The sequence below is a fragment of the Halichoerus grypus genome, unplaced genomic scaffold (genome assembly GCF_964656455.1).
Source record: "Halichoerus grypus unplaced genomic scaffold, mHalGry1.hap1.1 HAP1_SCAFFOLD_162, whole genome shotgun sequence".
Taxonomy (NCBI): Eukaryota; Metazoa; Chordata; class Mammalia; order Carnivora; family Phocidae; genus Halichoerus; species Halichoerus grypus.
The window spans coordinates 26,191-47,336 of NW_027555089.1; the positions used below are offsets into that span (position 1 = coordinate 26,191).

The window sequence follows — 21,146 nt, forward strand, 5'->3', positions numbered from 1 at the left end:
CGGTTGTGCACTCCGGGCGGCCCAGTGGAATGGCTAGGGGATCTGGGGACGAGGGCCCGAGGCGCAGGACCATGGGAGGACACGCCTGCCCAGAGCGGGTGCCGTCCGGCCCGCGCTGGCCCCGCCCCATCCGTGCCAGGGTCATCGCCGCCCTCCCGCTTTCCCTCCCTCCGAAGGCGTCGCCTTCGCCCACCCAGCCCGCCCCCATCGACCCCCAGCCCGCCCCTCTGGATCCGGTGTGCGTGGGCGTGGTGGCTTGGAGGCGGAAGGGCTGGCTGGAGACCGCCTGCCCGTGCAGGGGGCCCCTGCTGCGGGCCAGGGACTCGCGGTGCGGTGCGCGGCTGGCGAGGGGCCGGGGGGCACGGGGCGTTTGGAGGAAGCCTTGTTGGGCAAGGGGGTGGGGTGCTGTGGCGGTAAAGGTATGGGAAGGGAGGCCGAAGGGGAAAGAAAAGGCAAAGAAAAAAGCCTACAGCACCCGGTATTCCCAGGCGGTCTCCCATCCAAGTACTAACCAGGCCCGACCCTGCTTAGCTTCCGAGATCAGACGAGATCGGGCGCGTTCAGGGTGGTATGGCCGTAGACGTGTGTGGCTGCCGCTGGGCGCCCTAAGAGCCTGCTCTGCGCCTCCCGGGCCCAGCCGTGCCCCTCCTCAGCCCCCACCCGAACCCCGCCTGCCCTGCGCCTTGCACCTGCCTGCCTGCCAGCCGCCCAGGGGACGTGGCCCCTCCGGCGCCCCACAGTCGTGGAAGTCCGGGCGCTCTCCCTGCCGGGGACTCTCCAGTCCCGGGGGGCCGCCGCCGCCACCGCCGCCGCCGCCGCCGCCGCCACCGCCGCCTCCTGGCTACCGAGATGGCAAAGGGAGGCGTCGGGGCGCCGTGGGCGCGGCCCCTGAGGTGTTTTCCGCGCCCCCCGCCCCAGCGCCCCACCCGTCGCCCTAGGGCAAGCCAGGCCGGCCACCAGGCCTTTCTGCCTCTCCACCCCGCCTGGCTCCAAGCCAACCCGGAGCCACCGGCGCCCCCAGGGACCCTCCTCATCAGCCCAACCCCGTCGCCCTTCCTCCGCCACCCTTCCCCTGCCCACCCACCGACAAGAGGACCCGACTGAGGGACACGAGAAGCCGGCTGGCATAGACAGACGCACAGACACACGGGGAAAGACAGAGGCACGGACGGAGGGAGATGTAGACAGAGAGGAAGAGACAGACACAGAGGGAGACACAGACAGAGTATCCAACACACACACCCGCTCTGGCCCCAAGACAGACAGACGCGGACCCTGACCTGGATGCGGACAGGGACAGAGCCACAGGTGCACACCACAGAAACAGACACACACCACACACACACACACACACACACACACACACACACACACACACACAGGAAGAGACTGTGTTGGCTAGGCAGCTAGCCCTCGGGAGGCTGGTCGTGCTTGGGTGGGCTTTGGGCGCCGAGGAGCCCCCTCGGGGCCGAGGACGCGCAGCCAAGGCCTCAGGAGACCCGCCCTGCTCCCGTTCCCGCCCAGGACCCACTCTGGGCCTGGGGGCGTGCGGGCGATTCCTCCTCTGCTCTCGTCCTTTATTTGGGGGGCCGCTTTGGGGCGTGGTGCAGGGCGCCCCCCTCCCGCCGCCTTGCCCAGCGAGCGAGCCTCGCTGTGCGCTTCGCTGTTGCGGGGAGACTGAGCACGGACTCGGGTGCCAACGGGTGGTCCCGGGTGCCAACGGGGGAGGCCCCGGGCGACCGGCCATCTTGTGTCCTGCCCACACGGAGCGGGGACCCCCGGCCTGGGGGCAAAGGGACGGTGTTCCGCGGGAAGGAAGGGAATGCCCGCGCGCGTGGGAGCGCAGCCCAGGGCTGCTGGGGACAAGGTGGAGGCGGGCCCAGGCCTAAGGCGGGGCCGGTTGCCCGGTGCGCTTGTGCACTCGGGGCGGCCCAAGGGAATGGCTAGGGGCTCCGGGGATGAGGGCCCGAGGCGCAGGACCTTGGGAGGGCACGCCTGCCCGAGACAGGGTGCCGTCCCGCCCGCGCTGCCCCCGCCCCAACCCCGCGGGCGGTCCTCGCCGCCCTCCCCCTTTCCCTCCCTCCGAAGCCGCCGCCTCCGCCCACCCAGCCCGCCCCCACCTCCCCCAGCCCGCCCCTCTGGATCGGCTGTGCGTGGGCGTGGTGGCTGTGAGGTGGAAGGCCTGGGGGCTGCCTGCCGGTGCAGCGGGCACAAGCTGCGAGACAGGGACCCTCGGTGCGGTGCGCGGGTGGCGAGGGGCCGGGGGGCACGGGGCGTCTGGAGGACGCCTTGTTGGGCAAGGGGCGGTGGGGGGCGGTGGCGGCAAAGGGAGAGGAAGGGAGGCCGAAGCGGAAAGAAAAGGCAAAGAAAAAAGCCTACAGCACCCGGTATTCCCAGGCGGTCTCCCATCCAAGTACTAACCAGGCCCGACCCTGCTTAGCTTCCGAGATCAGACGAGATCGGGCGCGTTCAGGGTGGTATGGCCGTAGACGTGTGCGGCTGCCGCTGGGCGCCCTAAGAGCCTGCTCTGCGCCTCCCGGCCGCAGCCGTGCCCCTCCTCAGCCCCCAACCGCCCCACGCCTGCCCTGTGCCTTGCACCTGCCTGCCTGCCAAACCGCCCAGAGGACGTGGCGCCTCCAGCGCCCCGCACTCGCGGAAGTCCGAGCGCTCTCATGGCCGGATACTCTCCAGACCCGGGGGCCGCCGCCGCCGCCGCCGTCGCAGCCACCGCCGCCTGGCTCCCGAGATGGCCAAGGGGAGCGTCGGGGCGCGGGGGGCGTGGCCCGCGCGGTGTTCTCCGCGCCCCCCCCACCCCAGGCGCCCCACCCGCCGCCCTAGGGCAAGCGAGGCCCGCCACCAGGCCGTTCCGCCTCTCCACCCCGCCTGGCTCCAAGCCAACCCGGAGCCACCGGCGGCCCCAGGGACCCTCCTCATCAGCCCAACCCCGTCGCCCTTCCTCCGCCACCCTTCCCCTGCCCACCCACCGACAAGAGGACCCGACTGAGGGACACGAGAAGCCGGCTGGCATAGACAGACGCACAGACACACGGGGAAAGACAGAGGCACGGACGGAGGGAGATGCAGACAGAGAGGAAGAGACAGACACAGAGGGAGACACAGACAGAGTATCCAACACACACACCCGCTCTGGCCCCAAGACAGACAGACGCGGAAGCTGACCTGGATGCGGACAGGGACAGAGCCACAGGTGCACACCACAGAAACAGACACACACACCACACACACACACACACACACACACACACACAGGAAGAGACTGTGTTGGCTAGGCAGCTAGCCCTCGGGAGGCTGGTCGTGCTTGGGTGGGCTTTGGGCGCCGAGGAGCCCCTCGGGGCGAGGATGCGCAGCCAAGGCGTCACGAGACCCGCTCTGCTCCCGTTCCCGCCCAGGACCCACTCTGGTCCTGGGGGCATGTGGGCGATTCCTCCTCTGCCCTCGTCCTTTATTTGGGGGGCTGCTTTGGGGCGTGGTGCAGGGCGCCCCCCTCTCCCCGTCTTGCTGAGCGAGCGAGCCTCGCTCTTCGCTTCACTGTTGCAGGGAGACTAAGCACGGATTCTGGTGCCAACGGGTGGTCCCGGGTGCCAACGGGGGAGGCCCCGGGCGACCGGCCATCTTGTGTCCTGCCCACCCGGAGCGGGGACCCCCGGCACGGGGGCAAAGGGACGGTGTTCCAAGGGAAGGAAGGGAATGCCCGCGGGTGGGAGCGCAGCCCAGGGCTGCTGGGGACAAGGTGGAGGCGGGCCCAGGCCTATGCCTAAGGTGGGGCCAGTTGCCCAGTGCGGTTGTGCACTCCGGGCGGCCCAGTGGAATGGCTAGGGGATCTGGGGACGAGGGCCCGAGGCGCAGGACCATGGGAGGACACGCCTGCCCAGAGCGGGTGCCGTCCGGCCCGCGCTGGCCCCGCCCCATCCGTGCCAGGGTCATCGCCGCCCTCCCGCTTTCCCTCCCTCCGAAGGCGTCGCCTTCGCCCACCCAGCCCGCCCCCATCGACCCCCAGCCCGCCCCTCTGGATCCGGTGTGCGTGGGCGTGGTGGCTTGGAGGCGGAAGGGCTGGCTGGAGACCGCCTGCCCGTGCAGGGGGCCCCTGCTGCGGGCCAGGGACTCGCGGTGCGGTGCGCGGCTGGCGAGGGGCCGGGGGGCACGGGGCGTTTGGAGGAAGCCTTGTTGGGCAAGGGGGTGGGGTGCTGTGGCGGTAAAGGTATGGGAAGGGAGGCCGAAGGGGAAAGAAAAGGCAAAGAAAAAAGCCTACAGCACCCGGTATTCCCAGGCGGTCTCCCATCCAAGTACTAACCAGGCCCGACCCTGCTTAGCTTCCGAGATCAGACGAGATCGGGCGCGTTCAGGGTGGTATGGCCGTAGACGTGTGCGGCTGCCGCTGGGCGCCCTAAGAGCCTGCTCTGCGCCTCCCGGGCCCAGCCGTGCCCCTCCTCAGCCCCCACTCGAACCCCGCCTGCCCTGCGCCTTGCACCTGCCTGCCTGCCAGCCGCCCAGGGGACGTGGCCCCTCCGGCGCCCCACAGTCGTGGAAGTCCGGGCGCTCTCCCTGCCGGGGACTCTCCAGTCCCGGGGGGCCGCCGCCGCCACCGCCGCCGCCGCCGCCGCCGCCACCGCCGCCTCCTGGCTACCGAGATGGCAAAGGGAGGCGTCGGGGCGCCGTGGGCGCGGCCCCTGAGGTGTTTTCCGCGCCCCCCGCCCCAGCGCCCCACCCGTCGCCCTAGGGCAAGCCAGGCCGGCCACCAGGCCTTTCTGCCTCTCCACCCCGCCTGGCTCCAAGCCAACCCGGAGCCACCGGCGCCCCCAGGGACCCTCCTCATCAGCCCAACCCCGTCGCCCTTCCTCCGCCACCCTTCCCCTGCCCACCCACCGACAAGAGGACCCGACTGAGGGACACGAGAAGCCGGCTGGCATAGACAGACGCACAGACACACGGGGAAAGACAGAGGCACGGACGGAGGGAGATGTAGACAGAGAGGAAGAGACAGACACAGAGGGAGACACAGACAGAGTATCCAACACACACACCCGCTCTGGCCCCAAGACAGACAGACGCGGACCCTGACCTGGATGCGGACAGGGACAGAGCCACAGGTGCACACCACAGAAACAGACACACACCACACACACACACACACACACACACACACACACACACACACACACAGGAAGAGACTGTGTTGGCTAGGCAGCTAGCCCTCGGGAGGCTGGTCGTGCTTGGGTGGGCTTTGGGCGCCGAGGAGCCCCCTCGGGGCCGAGGACGCGCAGCCAAGGCCTCAGGAGACCCGCCCTGCTCCCGTTCCCGCCCAGGACCCACTCTGGGCCTGGGGGCGTGCGGGCGATTCCTCCTCTGCTCTCGTCCTTTATTTGGGGGGCCGCTTTGGGGCGTGGTGCAGGGCGCCCCCCTCCCGCCGCCTTGCCCAGCGAGCGAGCCTCGCTGTGCGCTTCGCTGTTGCGGGGAGACTGAGCACGGACTCGGGTGCCAACGGGTGGTCCCGGGTGCCAACGGGGGAGGCCCCGGGCGACCGGCCATCTTGTGTCCTGCCCACACGGAGCGGGGACCCCCGGCCTGGGGGCAAAGGGACGGTGTTCCGCGGGAAGGAAGGGAATGCCCGCGCGCGTGGGAGCGCAGCCCAGGGCTGCTGGGGACAAGGTGGAGGCGGGCCCAGGCCTAAGGCGGGGCCGGTTGCCCGGTGCGCTTGTGCACTCGGGGCGGCCCAAGGGAATGGCTAGGGGCTCCGGGGATGAGGGCCCGAGGCGCAGGACCTTGGGAGGGCACGCCTGCCCGAGACGGGGTGCCGTCCCGCCCGCGCTGCCCCCGCCCCAACCCCGCGGGCGGTCCTCGCCGCCCTCCCCCTTTCCCTCCCTCCGAAGCCGCCGCCTCCGCCCACCCAGCCCGCCCCCACCTCCCCCAGCCCGCCCCTCTGGATCGGCTGTGCGTGGGCGTGGTGGCTGTGAGGTGGAAGGCCTGGGGGCTGCCTGCCGGTGCAGCGGGCACAAGCTGCGAGACAGGGACCCTCGGTGCGGTGCGCGGGTGGCGAGGGGCCGGGGGGCACGGGGCGTCTGGAGGACGCCTTGTTGGGCAAGGGGCGGTGGGGGGCGGTGGCGGCAAAGGGAGAGGAAGGGAGGCCGAAGCGGAAAGAAAAGGCAAAGAAAAAAGCCTACAGCACCCGGTATTCCCAGGCGGTCTCCCATCCAAGTACTAACCAGGCCCGACCCTGCTTAGCTTCCGAGATCAGACGAGATCGGGCGCGTTCAGGGTGGTATGGCCGTAGACGTGTGCGGCTGCCGCTGGGCGCCCTAAGAGCCTGCTCTGCGCCTCCCGGCCGCAGCCGTGCCCCTCCTCAGCCCCCAACCGCCCCACGCCTGCCCTGTGCCTTGCACCTGCCTGCCTGCCAAACCGCCCAGAGGACGTGGCGCCTCCAGCGCCCCGCACTCGCGGAAGTCCGAGCGCTCTCATGGCCGGATACTCTCCAGACCCGGGGGCCGCCGCCGCCGCCGCCGTCGCAGCCACCGCCGCCTGGCTCCCGAGATGGCCAAGGGGAGCGTCGGGGCGCGGGGGGCGTGGCCCGCGCGGTGTTCTCCGCGCCCCCCCCACCCCAGGCGCCCCACCCGCCGCCCTAGGGCAAGCGAGGCCCGCCACCAGGCCGTTCCGCCTCTCCACCCCGCCTGGCTCCAAGCCAACCCGGAGCCACCGGCGGCCCCAGGGACCCTCCTCATCAGCCCAACCCCGTCGCCCTTCCTCCGCCACCCTTCCCCTGCCCACCCACCGACAAGAGGACCCGACTGAGGGACACGAGAAGCCGGCTGGCATAGACAGACGCACAGACACACGGGGAAAGACAGAGGCACGGACGGAGGGAGATGCAGACAGAGAGGAAGAGACAGACACAGAGGGAGACACAGACAGAGTATCCAACACACACACCCGCTCTGGCCCCAAGACAGACAGACGCGGAAGCTGACCTGGATGCGGACAGGGACAGAGCCACAGGTGCACACCACAGAAACAGACACACACACCACACACACACACACACACACACACACACACACAGGAAGAGACTGTGTTGGCTAGGCAGCTAGCCCTCGGGAGGCTGGTCGTGCTTGGGTGGGCTTTGGGCGCCGAGGAGCCCCTCGGGGCGAGGATGCGCAGCCAAGGCGTCACGAGACCCGCTCTGCTCCCGTTCCCGCCCAGGACCCACTCTGGTCCTGGGGGCATGTGGGCGATTCCTCCTCTGCCCTCGTCCTTTATTTGGGGGGCTGCTTTGGGGCGTGGTGCAGGGCGCCCCCCTCTCCCCGTCTTGCTGAGCGAGCGAGCCTCGCTCTTCGCTTCACTGTTGCAGGGAGACTAAGCACGGATTCTGGTGCCAACGGGTGGTCCCGGGTGCCAACGGGGGAGGCCCCGGGCGACCGGCCATCTTGTGTCCTGCCCACCCGGAGCGGGGACCCCCGGCACGGGGGCAAAGGGACGGTGTTCCAAGGGAAGGAAGGGAATGCCCGCGGGTGGGAGCGCAGCCCAGGGCTGCTGGGGACAAGGTGGAGGCGGGCCCAGGCCTATGCCTAAGGTGGGGCCAGTTGCCCAGTGCGGTTGTGCACTCCGGGCGGCCCAGTGGAATGGCTAGGGGATCTGGGGACGAGGGCCCGAGGCGCAGGACCATGGGAGGACACGCCTGCCCAGAGCGGGTGCCGTCCGGCCCGCGCTGGCCCCGCCCCATCCGTGCCAGGGTCATCGCCGCCCTCCCGCTTTCCCTCCCTCCGAAGGCGTCGCCTTCGCCCACCCAGCCCGCCCCCATCGACCCCCAGCCCGCCCCTCTGGATCCGGTGTGCGTGGGCGTGGTGGCTTGGAGGCGGAAGGGCTGGCTGGAGACCGCCTGCCCGTGCAGGGGGCCCCTGCTGCGGGCCAGGGACTCGCGGTGCGGTGCGCGGCTGGCGAGGGGCCGGGGGGCACGGGGCGTTTGGAGGAAGCCTTGTTGGGCAAGGGGGTGGGGTGCTGTGGCGGTAAAGGTATGGGAAGGGAGGCCGAAGGGGAAAGAAAAGGCAAAGAAAAAAGCCTACAGCACCCGGTATTCCCAGGCGGTCTCCCATCCAAGTACTAACCAGGCCCGACCCTGCTTAGCTTCCGAGATCAGACGAGATCGGGCGCGTTCAGGGTGGTATGGCCGTAGACGTGTGCGGCTGCCGCTGGGCGCCCTAAGAGCCTGCTCTGCGCCTCCCGGGCCCAGCCGTGCCCCTCCTCAGCCCCCACCCGAACCCCGCCTGCCCTGCGCCTTGCACCTGCCTGCCTGCCAGCCGCCCAGGGGACGTGGCCCCTCCGGCGCCCCACAGTCGTGGAAGTCCGGGCGCTCTCCCTGCCGGGGACTCTCCAGTCCCGGGGGGCCGCCGCCGCCACCGCCGCCGCCGCCGCCGCCACCGCCGCCTCCTGGCTACCGAGATGGCAAAGGGAGGCGTCGGGGCGCCGTGGGCGCGGCCCCTGAGGTGTTTTCCGCGCCCCCCGCCCCAGCGCCCCACCCGTCGCCCTAGGGCAAGCCAGGCCGGCCACCAGGCCTTTCTGCCTCTCCACCCCGCCTGGCTCCAAGCCAACCCGGAGCCACCGGCGCCCCCAGGGACCCTCCTCATCAGCCCAACCCCGTCGCCCTTCCTCCGCCACCCTTCCCCTGCCCACCCACCGACAAGAGGACCCGACTGAGGGACACGAGAAGCCGGCTGGCATAGACAGACGCACAGACACACGGGGAAAGACAGAGGCACGGACGGAGGGAGATGTAGACAGAGAGGAAGAGACAGACACAGAGGGAGACACAGACAGAGTATCCAACACACACACCCGCTCTGGCCCCAAGACAGACAGACGCGGACCCTGACCTGGATGCGGACAGGGACAGAGCCACAGGTGCACACCACAGAAACAGACACACACCACACACACACACACACACACACACACACACACACACACACACACACAGGAAGAGACTGTGTTGGCTAGGCAGCTAGCCCTCGGGAGGCTGGTCGTGCTTGGGTGGGCTTTGGGCGCCGAGGAGCCCCCTCGGGGCCGAGGACGCGCAGCCAAGGCCTCAGGAGACCCGCCCTGCTCCCGTTCCCGCCCAGGACCCACTCTGGGCCTGGGGGCGTGCGGGCGATTCCTCCTCTGCTCTCGTCCTTTATTTGGGGGGCCGCTTTGGGGCGTGGTGCAGGGCGCCCCCCTCCCGCCGCCTTGCCCAGCGAGCGAGCCTCGCTGTGCGCTTCGCTGTTGCGGGGAGACTGAGCACGGACTCGGGTGCCAACGGGTGGTCCCGGGTGCCAACGGGGGAGGCCCCGGGCGACCGGCCATCTTGTGTCCTGCCCACACGGAGCGGGGACCCCCGGCCTGGGGGCAAAGGGACGGTGTTCCGCGGGAAGGAAGGGAATGCCCGCGCGCGTGGGAGCGCAGCCCAGGGCTGCTGGGGACAAGGTGGAGGCGGGCCCAGGCCTAAGGCGGGGCCGGTTGCCCGGTGCGCTTGTGCACTCGGGGCGGCCCAAGGGAATGGCTAGGGGCTCCGGGGATGAGGGCCCGAGGCGCAGGACCTTGGGAGGGCACGCCTGCCCGAGACGGGGTGCCGTCCCGCCCGCGCTGCCCCCGCCCCAACCCCGCGGGCGGTCCTCGCCGCCCTCCCCCTTTCCCTCCCTCCGAAGCCGCCGCCTCCGCCCACCCAGCCCGCCCCCACCTCCCCCAGCCCGCCCCTCTGGATCGGCTGTGCGTGGGCGTGGTGGCTGTGAGGTGGAAGGCCTGGGGGCTGCCTGCCGGTGCAGCGGGCACAAGCTGCGAGACAGGGACCCTCGGTGCGGTGCGCGGGTGGCGAGGGGCCGGGGGGCACGGGGCGTCTGGAGGACGCCTTGTTGGGCAAGGGGCGGTGGGGGGCGGTGGCGGCAAAGGGAGAGGAAGGGAGGCCGAAGCGGAAAGAAAAGGCAAAGAAAAAAGCCTACAGCACCCGGTATTCCCAGGCGGTCTCCCATCCAAGTACTAACCAGGCCCGACCCTGCTTAGCTTCCGAGATCAGACGAGATCGGGCGCGTTCAGGGTGGTATGGCCGTAGACGTGTGCGGCTGCCGCTGGGCGCCCTAAGAGCCTGCTCTGCGCCTCCCGGCCGCAGCCGTGCCCCTCCTCAGCCCCCAACCGCCCCACGCCTGCCCTGTGCCTTGCACCTGCCTGCCTGCCAAACCGCCCAGAGGACGTGGCGCCTCCAGCGCCCCGCACTCGCGGAAGTCCGAGCGCTCTCATGGCCGGATACTCTCCAGACCCGGGGGCCGCCGCCGCCGCCGCCGTCGCAGCCACCGCCGCCTGGCTCCCGAGATGGCCAAGGGGAGCGTCGGGGCGCGGGGGGCGTGGCCCGCGCGGTGTTCTCCGCGCCCCCCCCACCCCAGGCGCCCCACCCGCCGCCCTAGGGCAAGCGAGGCCCGCCACCAGGCCGTTCCGCCTCTCCACCCCGCCTGGCTCCAAGCCAACCCGGAGCCACCGGCGGCCCCAGGGACCCTCCTCATCAGCCCAACCCCGTCGCCCTTCCTCCGCCACCCTTCCCCTGCCCACCCACCGACAAGAGGACCCGACTGAGGGACACGAGAAGCCGGCTGGCATAGACAGACGCACAGACACACGGGGAAAGACAGAGGCACGGACGGAGGGAGATGCAGACAGAGAGGAAGAGACAGACACAGAGGGAGACACAGACAGAGTATCCAACACACACACCCGCTCTGGCCCCAAGACAGACAGACGCGGAAGCTGACCTGGATGCGGACAGGGACAGAGCCACAGGTGCACACCACAGAAACAGACACACACACCACACACACACACACACACACACACACACACACACAGGAAGAGACTGTGTTGGCTAGGCAGCTAGCCCTCGGGAGGCTGGTCGTGCTTGGGTGGGCTTTGGGCGCCGAGGAGCCCCTCGGGGCGAGGATGCGCAGCCAAGGCGTCACGAGACCCGCTCTGCTCCCGTTCCCGCCCTGGACCCACTCTGGTCCTGGGGGCATGTGGGCGATTCCTCCTCTGCCCTCGTCCTTTATTTGGGGGGCTGCTTTGGGGCGTGGTGCAGGGCGCCCCCCTCTCCCCGTCTTGCTGAGCGAGCGAGCCTCGCTCTTCGCTTCACTGTTGCAGGGAGACTAAGCACGGATTCTGGTGCCAACGGGTGGTCCCGGGTGCCAACGGGGGAGGCCCCGGGCGACCGGCCATCTTGTGTCCTGCCCACCCGGAGCGGGGACCCCCGGCACGGGGGCAAAGGGACGGTGTTCCAAGGGAAGGAAGGGAATGCCCGCGGGTGGGAGCGCAGCCCAGGGCTGCTGGGGACAAGGTGGAGGCGGGCCCAGGCCTATGCCTAAGGTGGGGCCAGTTGCCCAGTGCGGTTGTGCACTCCGGGCGGCCCAGTGGAATGGCTAGGGGATCTGGGGACGAGGGCCCGAGGCGCAGGACCATGGGAGGACACGCCTGCCCAGAGCGGGTGCCGTCCGGCCCGCGCTGGCCCCGCCCCATCCGTGCCAGGGTCATCGCCGCCCTCCCGCTTTCCCTCCCTCCGAAGGCGTCGCCTTCGCCCACCCAGCCCGCCCCCATCGACCCCCAGCCCGCCCCTCTGGATCCGGTGTGCGTGGGCGTGGTGGCTTGGAGGCGGAAGGGCTGGCTGGAGACCGCCTGCCCGTGCAGGGGGCCCCTGCTGCGGGCCAGGGACTCGCGGTGCGGTGCGCGGCTGGCGAGGGGCCGGGGGGCACGGGGCGTTTGGAGGAAGCCTTGTTGGGCAAGGGGGTGGGGTGCTGTGGCGGTAAAGGTATGGGAAGGGAGGCCGAAGGGGAAAGAAAAGGCAAAGAAAAAAGCCTACAGCACCCGGTATTCCCAGGCGGTCTCCCATCCAAGTACTAACCAGGCCCGACCCTGCTTAGCTTCCGAGATCAGACGAGATCGGGCGCGTTCAGGGTGGTATGGCCGTAGACGTGTGCGGCTGCCGCTGGGCGCCCTAAGAGCCTGCTCTGCGCCTCCCGGGCCCAGCCGTGCCCCTCCTCAGCCCCCACCCGAACCCCGCCTGCCCTGCGCCTTGCACCTGCCTGCCTGCCAGCCGCCCAGGGGACGTGGCCCCTCCGGCGCCCCACAGTCGTGGAAGTCCGGGCGCTCTCCCTGCCGGGGACTCTCCAGTCCCGGGGGGCCGCCGCCGCCACCGCCGCCGCCGCCGCCGCCGCCACCGCCGCCTCCTGGCTACCGAGATGGCAAAGGGAGGCGTCGGGGCGCCGTGGGCGCGGCCCCTGAGGTGTTTTCCGCGCCCCCCGCCCCAGCGCCCCACCCGTCGCCCTAGGGCAAGCCAGGCCGGCCACCAGGCCTTTCTGCCTCTCCACCCCGCCTGGCTCCAAGCCAACCCGGAGCCACCGGCGCCCCCAGGGACCCTCCTCATCAGCCCAACCCCGTCGCCCTTCCTCCGCCACCCTTCCCCTGCCCACCCACCGACAAGAGGACCCGACTGAGGGACACGAGAAGCCGGCTGGCATAGACAGACGCACAGACACACGGGGAAAGACAGAGGCACGGACGGAGGGAGATGTAGACAGAGAGGAAGAGACAGACACAGAGGGAGACACAGACAGAGTATCCAACACACACACCCGCTCTGGCCCCAAGACAGACAGACGCGGACCCTGACCTGGATGCGGACAGGGACAGAGCCACAGGTGCACACCACAGAAACAGACACACACACACACACACACACACACACACACACACACACACACACACACACAGGAAGAGACTGTGTTGGCTAGGCAGCTAGCCCTCGGGAGGCTGGTCGTGCTTGGGTGGGCTTTGGGCGCCGAGGAGCCCCCTCGGGGCCGAGGACGCGCAGCCAAGGCCTCAGGAGACCCGCCCTGCTCCCGTTCCCGCCCAGGACCCACTCTGGGCCTGGGGGCGTGCGGGCGATTCCTCCTCTGCTCTCGTCCTTTATTTGGGGGGCCGCTTTGGGGCGTGGTGCAGGGCGCCCCCCTCCCGCCGCCTTGCCCAGCGAGCGAGCCTCGCTGTGCGCTTCGCTGTTGCGGGGAGACTGAGCACGGACTCGGGTGCCAACGGGTGGTCCCGGGTGCCAACGGGGGAGGCCCCGGGCGACCGGCCATCTTGTGTCCTGCCCACACGGAGCGGGGACCCCCGGCCTGGGGGCAAAGGGACGGTGTTCCGCGGGAAGGAAGGGAATGCCCGCGCGCGTGGGAGCGCAGCCCAGGGCTGCTGGGGACAAGGTGGAGGCGGGCCCAGGCCTAAGGCGGGGCCGGTTGCCCGGTGCGCTTGTGCACTCGGGGCGGCCCAAGGGAATGGCTAGGGGCTCCGGGGATGAGGGCCCGAGGCGCAGGACCTTGGGAGGGCACGCCTGCCCGAGACGGGGTGCCGTCCCGCCCGCGCTGCCCCCGCCCCAACCCCGCGGGCGGTCCTCGCCGCCCTCCCCCTTTCCCTCCCTCCGAAGCCGCCGCCTCCGCCCACCCAGCCCGCCCCCACCTCCCCCAGCCCGCCCCTCTGGATCGGCTGTGCGTGGGCGTGGTGGCTGTGAGGTGGAAGGCCTGGGGGCTGCCTGCCGGTGCAGCGGGCACAAGCTGCGAGACAGGGACCCTCGGTGCGGTGCGCGGGTGGCGAGGGGCCGGGGGGCACGGGGCGTCTGGAGGACGCCTTGTTGGGCAAGGGGCGGTGGGGGGCGGTGGCGGCAAAGGGAGAGGAAGGGAGGCCGAAGCGGAAAGAAAAGGCAAAGAAAAAAGCCTACAGCACCCGGTATTCCCAGGCGGTCTCCCATCCAAGTACTAACCAGGCCCGACCCTGCTTAGCTTCCGAGATCAGACGAGATCGGGCGCGTTCAGGGTGGTATGGCCGTAGACGTGTGCGGCTGCCGCTGGGCGCCCTAAGAGCCTGCTCTGCGCCTCCCGGCCGCAGCCGTGCCCCTCCTCAGCCCCCAACCGCCCCACGCCTGCCCTGTGCCTTGCACCTGCCTGCCTGCCAAACCGCCCAGAGGACGTGGCGCCTCCAGCGCCCCGCACTCGCGGAAGTCCGAGCGCTCTCATGGCCGGATACTCTCCAGACCCGGGGGCCGCCGCCGCCGCCGCCGTCGCAGCCACCGCCGCCTGGCTCCCGAGATGGCCAAGGGGAGCGTCGGGGCGCGGGGGGCGTGGCCCGCGCGGTGTTCTCCGCGCCCCCCCCACCCCAGGCGCCCCACCCGCCGCCCTAGGGCAAGCGAGGCCCGCCACCAGGCCGTTCCGCCTCTCCACCCCGCCTGGCTCCAAGCCAACCCGGAGCCACCGGCGGCCCCAGGGACCCTCCTCATCAGCCCAACCCCGTCGCCCTTCCTCCGCCACCCTTCCCCTGCCCACCCACCGACAAGAGGACCCGACTGAGGGACACGAGAAGCCGGCTGGCATAGACAGACGCACAGACACACGGGGAAAGACAGAGGCACGGACGGAGGGAGATGCAGACAGAGAGGAAGAGACAGACACAGAGGGAGACACAGACAGAGTATCCAACACACACACCCGCTCTGGCCCCAAGACAGACAGACGCGGAAGCTGACCTGGATGCGGACAGGGACAGAGCCACAGGTGCACACCACAGAAACAGACACACACACCACACACACACACACACACACACACACACACACGGAAGAGACTGTGTTGGCTAGGCAGCTAGCCCTCGGGAGGCTGGTCGTGCTTGGGTGGGCTTTGGGCGCCGAGGAGCCCCTCGGGGCGAGGATGCGCAGCCAAGGCGTCACGAGACCCGCTCTGCTCCCGTTCCCGCCCAGGACCCACTCTGGTCCTGGGGGCATGTGGGCGATTCCTCCTCTGCCCTCGTCCTTTATTTGGGGGGCTGCTTTGGGGCGTGGTGCAGGGCGCCCCCCTCTCCCCGTCTTGCTGAGCGAGCGAGCCTCGCTCTTCGCTTCACTGTTGCAGGGAGACTAAGCACGGATTCTGGTGCCAACGGGTGGTCCCGGGTGCCAACGGGGGAGGCCCCGGGCGACCGGCCATCTTGTGTCCTGCCCACCCGGAGCGGGGACCCCCGGCACGGGGGCAAAGGGACGGTGTTCCAAGGGAAGGAAGGGAATGCCCGCGGGTGGGAGCGCAGCCCAGGGCTGCTGGGGACAAGGTGGAGGCGGGCCCAGGCCTATGCCTAAGGTGGGGCCAGTTGCCCAGTGCGGTTGTGCACTCCGGGCGGCCCAGTGGAATGGCTAGGGGATCTGGGGACGAGGGCCCGAGGCGCAGGACCATGGGAGGACACGCCTGCCCAGAGCGGGTGCCGTCCGGCCCGCGCTGGCCCCGCCCCATCCGTGCCAGGGTCATCGCCGCCCTCCCGCTTTCCCTCCCTCCGAAGGCGTCGCCTTCGCCCACCCAGCCCGCCCCCATCGACCCCCAGCCCGCCCCTCTGGATCCGGTGTGCGTGGGCGTGGTGGCTTGGAGGCGGAAGGGCTGGCTGGAGACCGCCTGCCCGTGCAGGGGGCCCCTGCTGCGGGCCAGGGACTCGCGGTGCGGTGCGCGGCTGGCGAGGGGCCGGGGGGCACGGGGCGTTTGGAGGAAGCCTTGTTGGGCAAGGGGGTGGGGTGCTGTGGCGGTAAAGGTATGGGAAGGGAGGCCGAAGGGGAAAGAAAAGGCAAAGAAAAAAGCCTACAGCACCCGGTATTCCCAGGCGGTCTCCCATCCAAGTACTAACCAGGCCCGACCCTGCTTAGCTTCCGAGATCAGACGAGATCGGGCGCGTTCAGGGTGGTATGGCCGTAGACGTGTGCGGCTGCCGCTGGGCGCCCTAAGAGCCTGCTCTGCGCCTCCCGGGCCCAGCCGTGCCCCTCCTCAGCCCCCACCCGAACCCCGCCTGCCCTGCGCCTTGCACCTGCCTGCCTGCCAGCCGCCCAGGGGACGTGGCCCCTCCGGCGCCCCACAGTCGTGGAAGTCCGGGCGCTCTCCCTGCCGGGGACTCTCCAGTCCCGGGGGGCCGCCGCCGCCACCGCCGCCGCCGCCGCCGCCGCCACCGCCGCCTCCTGGCTACCGAGATGGCAAAGGGAGGCGTCGGGGCGCCGTGGGCGCGGCCCCTGAGGTGTTTTCCGCGCCCCCCGCCCCAGCGCCCCACCCGTCGCCCTAGGGCAAGCCAGGCCGGCCACCAGGCCTTTCTGCCTCTCCACCCCGCCTGGCTCCAAGCCAACCCGGAGCCACCGGCGCCCCCAGGGACCCTCCTCATCAGCCCAACCCCGTCGCCCTTCCTCCGCCACCCTTCCCCTGCCCACCCACCGACAAGAGGACCCGACTGAGGGACACGAGAAGCCGGCTGGCATAGACAGACGCACAGACACACGGGGAAAGACAGAGGCACGGACGGAGGGAGATGTAGACAGAGAGGAAGAGACAGACACAGAGGGAGACACAGACAGAGTATCCAACACACACACCCGCTCTGGCCCCAAGACAGACAGACGCGGACCCTGACCTGGATGCGGACAGGGACAGAGCCACAGGTGCACACCACAGAAACAGACACACACCACACACACACACACACACACACACACACACACACACACACACACACAGGAAGAGACTGTGTTGGCTAGGCAGCTAGCCCTCGGGAGGCTGGTCGTGCTTGGGTGGGCTTTGGGCGCCGAGGAGCCCCCTCGGGGCCGAGGACGCGCAGCCAAGGCCTCAGGAGACCCGCCCTGCTCCCGTTCCCGCCCAGGACCCACTCTGGGCCTGGGGGCGTGCGGGCGATTCCTCCTCTGCTCTCGTCCTTTATTTGGGGGGCCGCTTTGGGGCGTGGTGCAGGGCGCCCCCCTCCCGCCGCCTTGCCCAGCGAGCGAGCCTCGCTGTGCGCTTCGCTGTTGCGGGGAGACTGAGCACGGACTCGGGTGCCAACGGGTGGTCCCGGGTGCCAACGGGGGAGGCCCCGGGCGACCGGCCATCTTGTGTCCTGCCCACACGGAGCGGGGACCCCCGGCCTGGGGGCAAAGGGACGGTGTTCCGCGGGAAGGAAGGGAATGCCCGCGCGCGTGGGAGCGCAGCCCAGGGCTGCTGGGGACAAGGTGGAGGCGGGCCCAGGCCTAAGGCGGGGCCGGTTGCCCGGTGCGCTTGTGCACTCGGGGCGGCCCAAGGGAATGGCTAGGGGCTCCGGGGATGAGGGCCCGAGGCGCAGGACCTTGGGAGGGCACGCCTGCCCGAGACGGGGTGCCGTCCCGCCCGCGCTGCCCCCGCCCCAACCCCGCGGGCGGTCCTCGCCGCCCTCCCCCTTTCCCTCCCTCCGAAGCCGCCGCCTCCGCCCACCCAGCCCGCCCCCACCTCCCCCAGCCCGCCCCTCTGGATCGGCTGTGCGTGGGCGTGGTGGCTGTGAGGTGGAAGGCCTGGGGGCTGCCTGCCGGTGCAGCGGGCACAAGCTGCGAGACAGGGACCCTCGGTGCGGTGCGCGGGTGGCGAGGGGCCGGGGGGCACGGGGCGTCTGGAGGACGCCTTGTTGGGCAAGGGGCGGTGGGGGGCGGTGGCGGCAAAGGGAGAGGAAGGGAGGCCGAAGCGGAAAGAAAAGGCAAAGAAAAAAGCCTACAGCACCCGGTATTCCCAGGCGGTCTCCCATCCAAGTACTAACCAGGCCCGACCCTGCTTAGCTTCCGAGATCAGACGAGATCGGGCGCGTTCAGGGTGGTATGGCCGTAGACGTGTGCGGCTGCCGCTGGGCGCCCTAAGAGCCTGCTCTGCGCCTCCCGGCCGCAGCCGTGCCCCTCCTCAGCCCCCAACCGCCCCACGCCTGCCCTGTGCCTTGCACCTGCCTGCCTGCCAAACCGCCCAGAGGACGTGGCGCCTCCAGCGCCCCGCACTCGCGGAAGTCCGAGCGCTCTCATGGCCGGATACTCTCCAGACCCGGGGGCCGCCGCCGCCGCCGTCGCAGCCACCGCCGCCTGGCTCCCGAGATGGCCAAGGGGAGCGTCGGGGCGCGGGGGGCGTGGCCCGCGCGGTGTTCTCCGCGCCCCCCCCACCCCAGGCGCCCCACCCGCCGCCCTAGGGCAAGCGAGGCCCGCCACCAGGCCGTTCCGCCTCTCCACCCCGCCTGGCTCCAAGCCAACCCGGAGCCACCGGCGGCCCCAGGGACCCTCCTCATCAGCCCAACCCCGTCGCCCTTCCTCCGCCACCCTTCCCCTGCCCACCCACCGACAAGAGGACCCGACTGAGGGACACGAGAAGCCGGCTGGCATAGACAGACGCACAGACACACGGGGAAAGACAGAGGCACGGACGGAGGGAGATGCAGACAGAGAGGAAGAGACAGACACAGAGGGAGACACAGACAGAGTATCCAACACACACACCCGCTCTGGCCCCAAGACAGACAGACGCGGAAGCTGACCTGGATGCGGACAGGGACAGAGCCACAGGTGCACACCACAGAAACAGACACACACACCACACACACACACACACACACACACACACACAGGAAGAGACTGTGTTGGCTAGGCAGCTAGCCCTCGGGAGGCTGGTCGTGCTTGGGTGGGCTTTGGGCGCCGAGGAGCCCCTCGGGGCGAGGATGCGCAGCCAAGGCGTCACGAGACCCGCTCTGCTCCCGTTCCCGCCCAGGACCCACTCTGGTCCTGGGGGCATGTGGGCGATTCCTCCTCTGCCCTCGTCCTTTATTTGGGGGGCTGCTTTGGGGCGTGGTGCAGGGCGCCCCCCTCTCCCCGTCTTGCTGAGCGAGCGAGCCTCGCTCTTCGCTTCACTGTTGCAGGGAGACTAAGCACGGATTCTGGTGCCAACGGGTGGTCCCGGGTGCCAACGGGGGAGGCCCCGGGCGACCGGCCATCTTGTGTCCTGCCCACCCGGAGCGGGGACCCCCGGCACGGGGGCAAAGGGACGGTGTTCCAAGGGAAGGAAGGGAATGCCCGCGGGTGGGAGCGCAGCCCAGGGCTGCTGGGGACAAGGTGGAGGCGGGCCCAGGCCTATGCCTAAGGTGGGGCCAGTTGCCCAGTGCGGTTGTGCACTCCGGGCGGCCCAGTGGAATGGCTAGGGGATCTGGGGACGAGGGCCCGAGGCGCAGGACCATGGGAGGACACGCCTGCCCAGAGCGGGTGCCGTCCGGCCCGCGCTGGCCCCGCCCCATCCGTGCCAGGGTCATCGCCGCCCTCCCGCTTTCCCTCCCTCCGAAGGCGTCGCCTTCGCCCACCCAGCCCGCCCCCATCGACCCCCAGCCCGCCCCTCTGGATCCGGTGTGCGTGGGCGTGGTGGCTTGGAGGCGGAAGGGCTGGCTGGAGACCGCCTGCCCGTGCAGGGGGCCCCTGCTGCGGGCCAGGGACTCGCGGTGCGGTGCGCGGCTGGCGAGGGGCCGGGGGGCACGGGGCGTTTGGAGGAAGCCTTGTTGGGCAAGGGGGTGGGGTGCTGTGGCGGTAAAGGTATGGGAAGGGAGGCCGAAGGGGAAAGAAAAGGCAAAGAAAAAAGCCTACAGCACCCGGTATTCCCAGGCGGTCTCCCATCCAAGTACTAACCAGGCCCGACCCTGCTTAGCTTCCGAGATCAGACGAGATCGGGCGCGTTCAGGGTGGTATGGCCGTAGACGTGTGCGGCTGCCGCTGGGCGCCCTAAGAGCCTGCTCTGCGCCTCCCGGGCCCAGCCGTGCCCCTCCTCAGCCCCCACCCGAACCCCGCCTGCCCTGCGCCTTGCACCTGCCTGCCTGCCAGCCGCCCAGGGGACGTGGCCCCTCCGGCGCCCCACAGTCGTGGAAGTCCGGGCGCTCTCCCTGCCGGGGACTCTCCAGTCCCGGGGGGCCGCCGCCGCCACCGCCGCCGCCGCCGCCGCCGCCACCGCCGCCTCCTGGCTACCGAGATGGCAAAGGGAGGCGTCGGGGCGCCGTGGGCGCGGCCCCTGAGGTGTTTTCCGCGCCCCCCGCCCCAGCGCCCCACCCGTCGCCCTAGGGCAAGCCAGGCCGGCCACCAGGCCTTTCTGCCTCTCCACCCCGCCTGGCTCCAAGCCAACCCGGAGCCACCGGCGCCCCCAGGGACCCTCCTCATCAGCCCAACCCCGTCGCCCTTCCTCCGCCACCCTTCCCCTGCCCACCCACCGACAAGAGGACCCGACTGAGGGACACGAGAAGCCGGCTGGCATAGACAGACGCACAGACACACGGGGAAAGACAGAGGCACGGACGGAGGGAGATGTAGACAGAGAGGAAGAGACAGACACAGAGGGAGACACAGACAGAGTATCCAACACACACACCCGCTCTGGCCCCAAGACAGACAGACGCGGACCCTGACCTGGATGCGGACAGGGACAGAGCCACAGGTGCACACCACAGAAACAGACACACACCACACACACACACACACACACACACACACACACACACACACACACACAGGAAGAGACTGTGTTGGCTAGGCAGCTAGCCCTCGGGAGGCTGGTCGTGCTTGGGTGGGCTTTGGGCGCCGAGGAGCCCCCTCGGGGCCGAGGACGCGCAGCCAAGGCCTCAGGAGACCCGCCCTGCTCCCGTTCCCGCCCAGGACCCACTCTGGGCCTGGGGGCGTGCGGGCGATTCCTCCTCTGCTCTCGTCCTTTATTTGGGGGGCCGCTTTGGGGCGTGGTGCAGGGCGCCCCCCTCCCGCCGCCTTGCCCAGCGAGCGAGCCTCGCTGTGCGCTTCGCTGTTGCGGGGAGACTGAGCACGGACTCGGGTGCCAACGGGTGGTCCCGGGTGCCAACGGGGGAGGCCCCGGGCGACCGGCCATCTTGTGTCCTGCCCACACGGAGCGGGGACCCCCGGCCTGGGGGCAAAGGGACGGTGTTCCGCGGGAAGGAAGGGAATGCCCGCGCGCGTGGGAGCGCAGCCCAGGGCTGCTGGGGACAAGGTGGAGGCGGGCCCAGGCCTAAGGCGGGGCCGGTTGCCCGGTGCGCTTGTGCACTCGGGGCGGCCCAAGGGAATGGCTAGGGGCTCCGGGGATGAGGGCCCGAGGCGCAGGACCTTGGGAGGGCACGCCTGCCCGAGACGGGGTGCCGTCCCGCCCGCGCTGCCCCCGCCCCAACCCCGCGGGCGGTCCTCGCCGCCCTCCCCCTTTCCCTCCCTCCGAAGCCGCCGCCTCCGCCCACCCAGCCCGCCCCCACCTCCCCCAGCCCGCCCCTCT

The 21,146-nt window shown here is 70.5% G+C and overlaps 11 non-coding genes across 11 annotated transcripts; all 11 read right to left on the minus strand.

Moving 5' to 3' along the window:
• Positions 1-463: 463 nt before the first annotated feature.
• Positions 464-582, minus strand: LOC144380762 (5S ribosomal RNA). Its single transcript, XR_013444964.1, has one exon. It is a non-coding gene; the product is annotated as a 5S ribosomal RNA (ribosomal RNA).
• Positions 583-2,372: 1,790 nt separating this feature from the next.
• LOC144380763 (5S ribosomal RNA) lies at positions 2,373-2,491 on the minus strand. The gene has a single exon (XR_013444965.1). It is a non-coding gene; the product is annotated as a 5S ribosomal RNA (ribosomal RNA).
• A 1,772-nt stretch (positions 2,492-4,263) lies between these two features.
• LOC144380765 (5S ribosomal RNA) lies at positions 4,264-4,382 on the minus strand. The gene has a single exon (XR_013444967.1). It is a non-coding gene; the product is annotated as a 5S ribosomal RNA (ribosomal RNA).
• A 1,790-nt stretch (positions 4,383-6,172) lies between these two features.
• On the minus strand, positions 6,173-6,291 carry LOC144380766 (5S ribosomal RNA). Its single transcript, XR_013444968.1, has one exon. It is a non-coding gene; the product is annotated as a 5S ribosomal RNA (ribosomal RNA).
• Positions 6,292-8,065: 1,774 nt separating this feature from the next.
• LOC144380767 (5S ribosomal RNA) lies at positions 8,066-8,184 on the minus strand. The gene has a single exon (XR_013444969.1). It is a non-coding gene; the product is annotated as a 5S ribosomal RNA (ribosomal RNA).
• A 1,789-nt stretch (positions 8,185-9,973) lies between these two features.
• LOC144380768 (5S ribosomal RNA) lies at positions 9,974-10,092 on the minus strand. Its single transcript, XR_013444970.1, has one exon. It is a non-coding gene; the product is annotated as a 5S ribosomal RNA (ribosomal RNA).
• Positions 10,093-11,868: 1,776 nt separating this feature from the next.
• On the minus strand, positions 11,869-11,987 carry LOC144380769 (5S ribosomal RNA). The gene has a single exon (XR_013444971.1). It is a non-coding gene; the product is annotated as a 5S ribosomal RNA (ribosomal RNA).
• Positions 11,988-13,776: 1,789 nt separating this feature from the next.
• On the minus strand, positions 13,777-13,895 carry LOC144380770 (5S ribosomal RNA). The gene has a single exon (XR_013444972.1). It is a non-coding gene; the product is annotated as a 5S ribosomal RNA (ribosomal RNA).
• A 1,773-nt stretch (positions 13,896-15,668) lies between these two features.
• On the minus strand, positions 15,669-15,787 carry LOC144380771 (5S ribosomal RNA). The gene has a single exon (XR_013444973.1). It is a non-coding gene; the product is annotated as a 5S ribosomal RNA (ribosomal RNA).
• A 1,792-nt stretch (positions 15,788-17,579) lies between these two features.
• On the minus strand, positions 17,580-17,698 carry LOC144380772 (5S ribosomal RNA). Its single transcript, XR_013444974.1, has one exon. It is a non-coding gene; the product is annotated as a 5S ribosomal RNA (ribosomal RNA).
• Positions 17,699-19,467: 1,769 nt separating this feature from the next.
• On the minus strand, positions 19,468-19,586 carry LOC144380773 (5S ribosomal RNA). The gene has a single exon (XR_013444975.1). It is a non-coding gene; the product is annotated as a 5S ribosomal RNA (ribosomal RNA).
• Between the last annotated feature and the right edge of the window lie 1,560 nt (positions 19,587-21,146).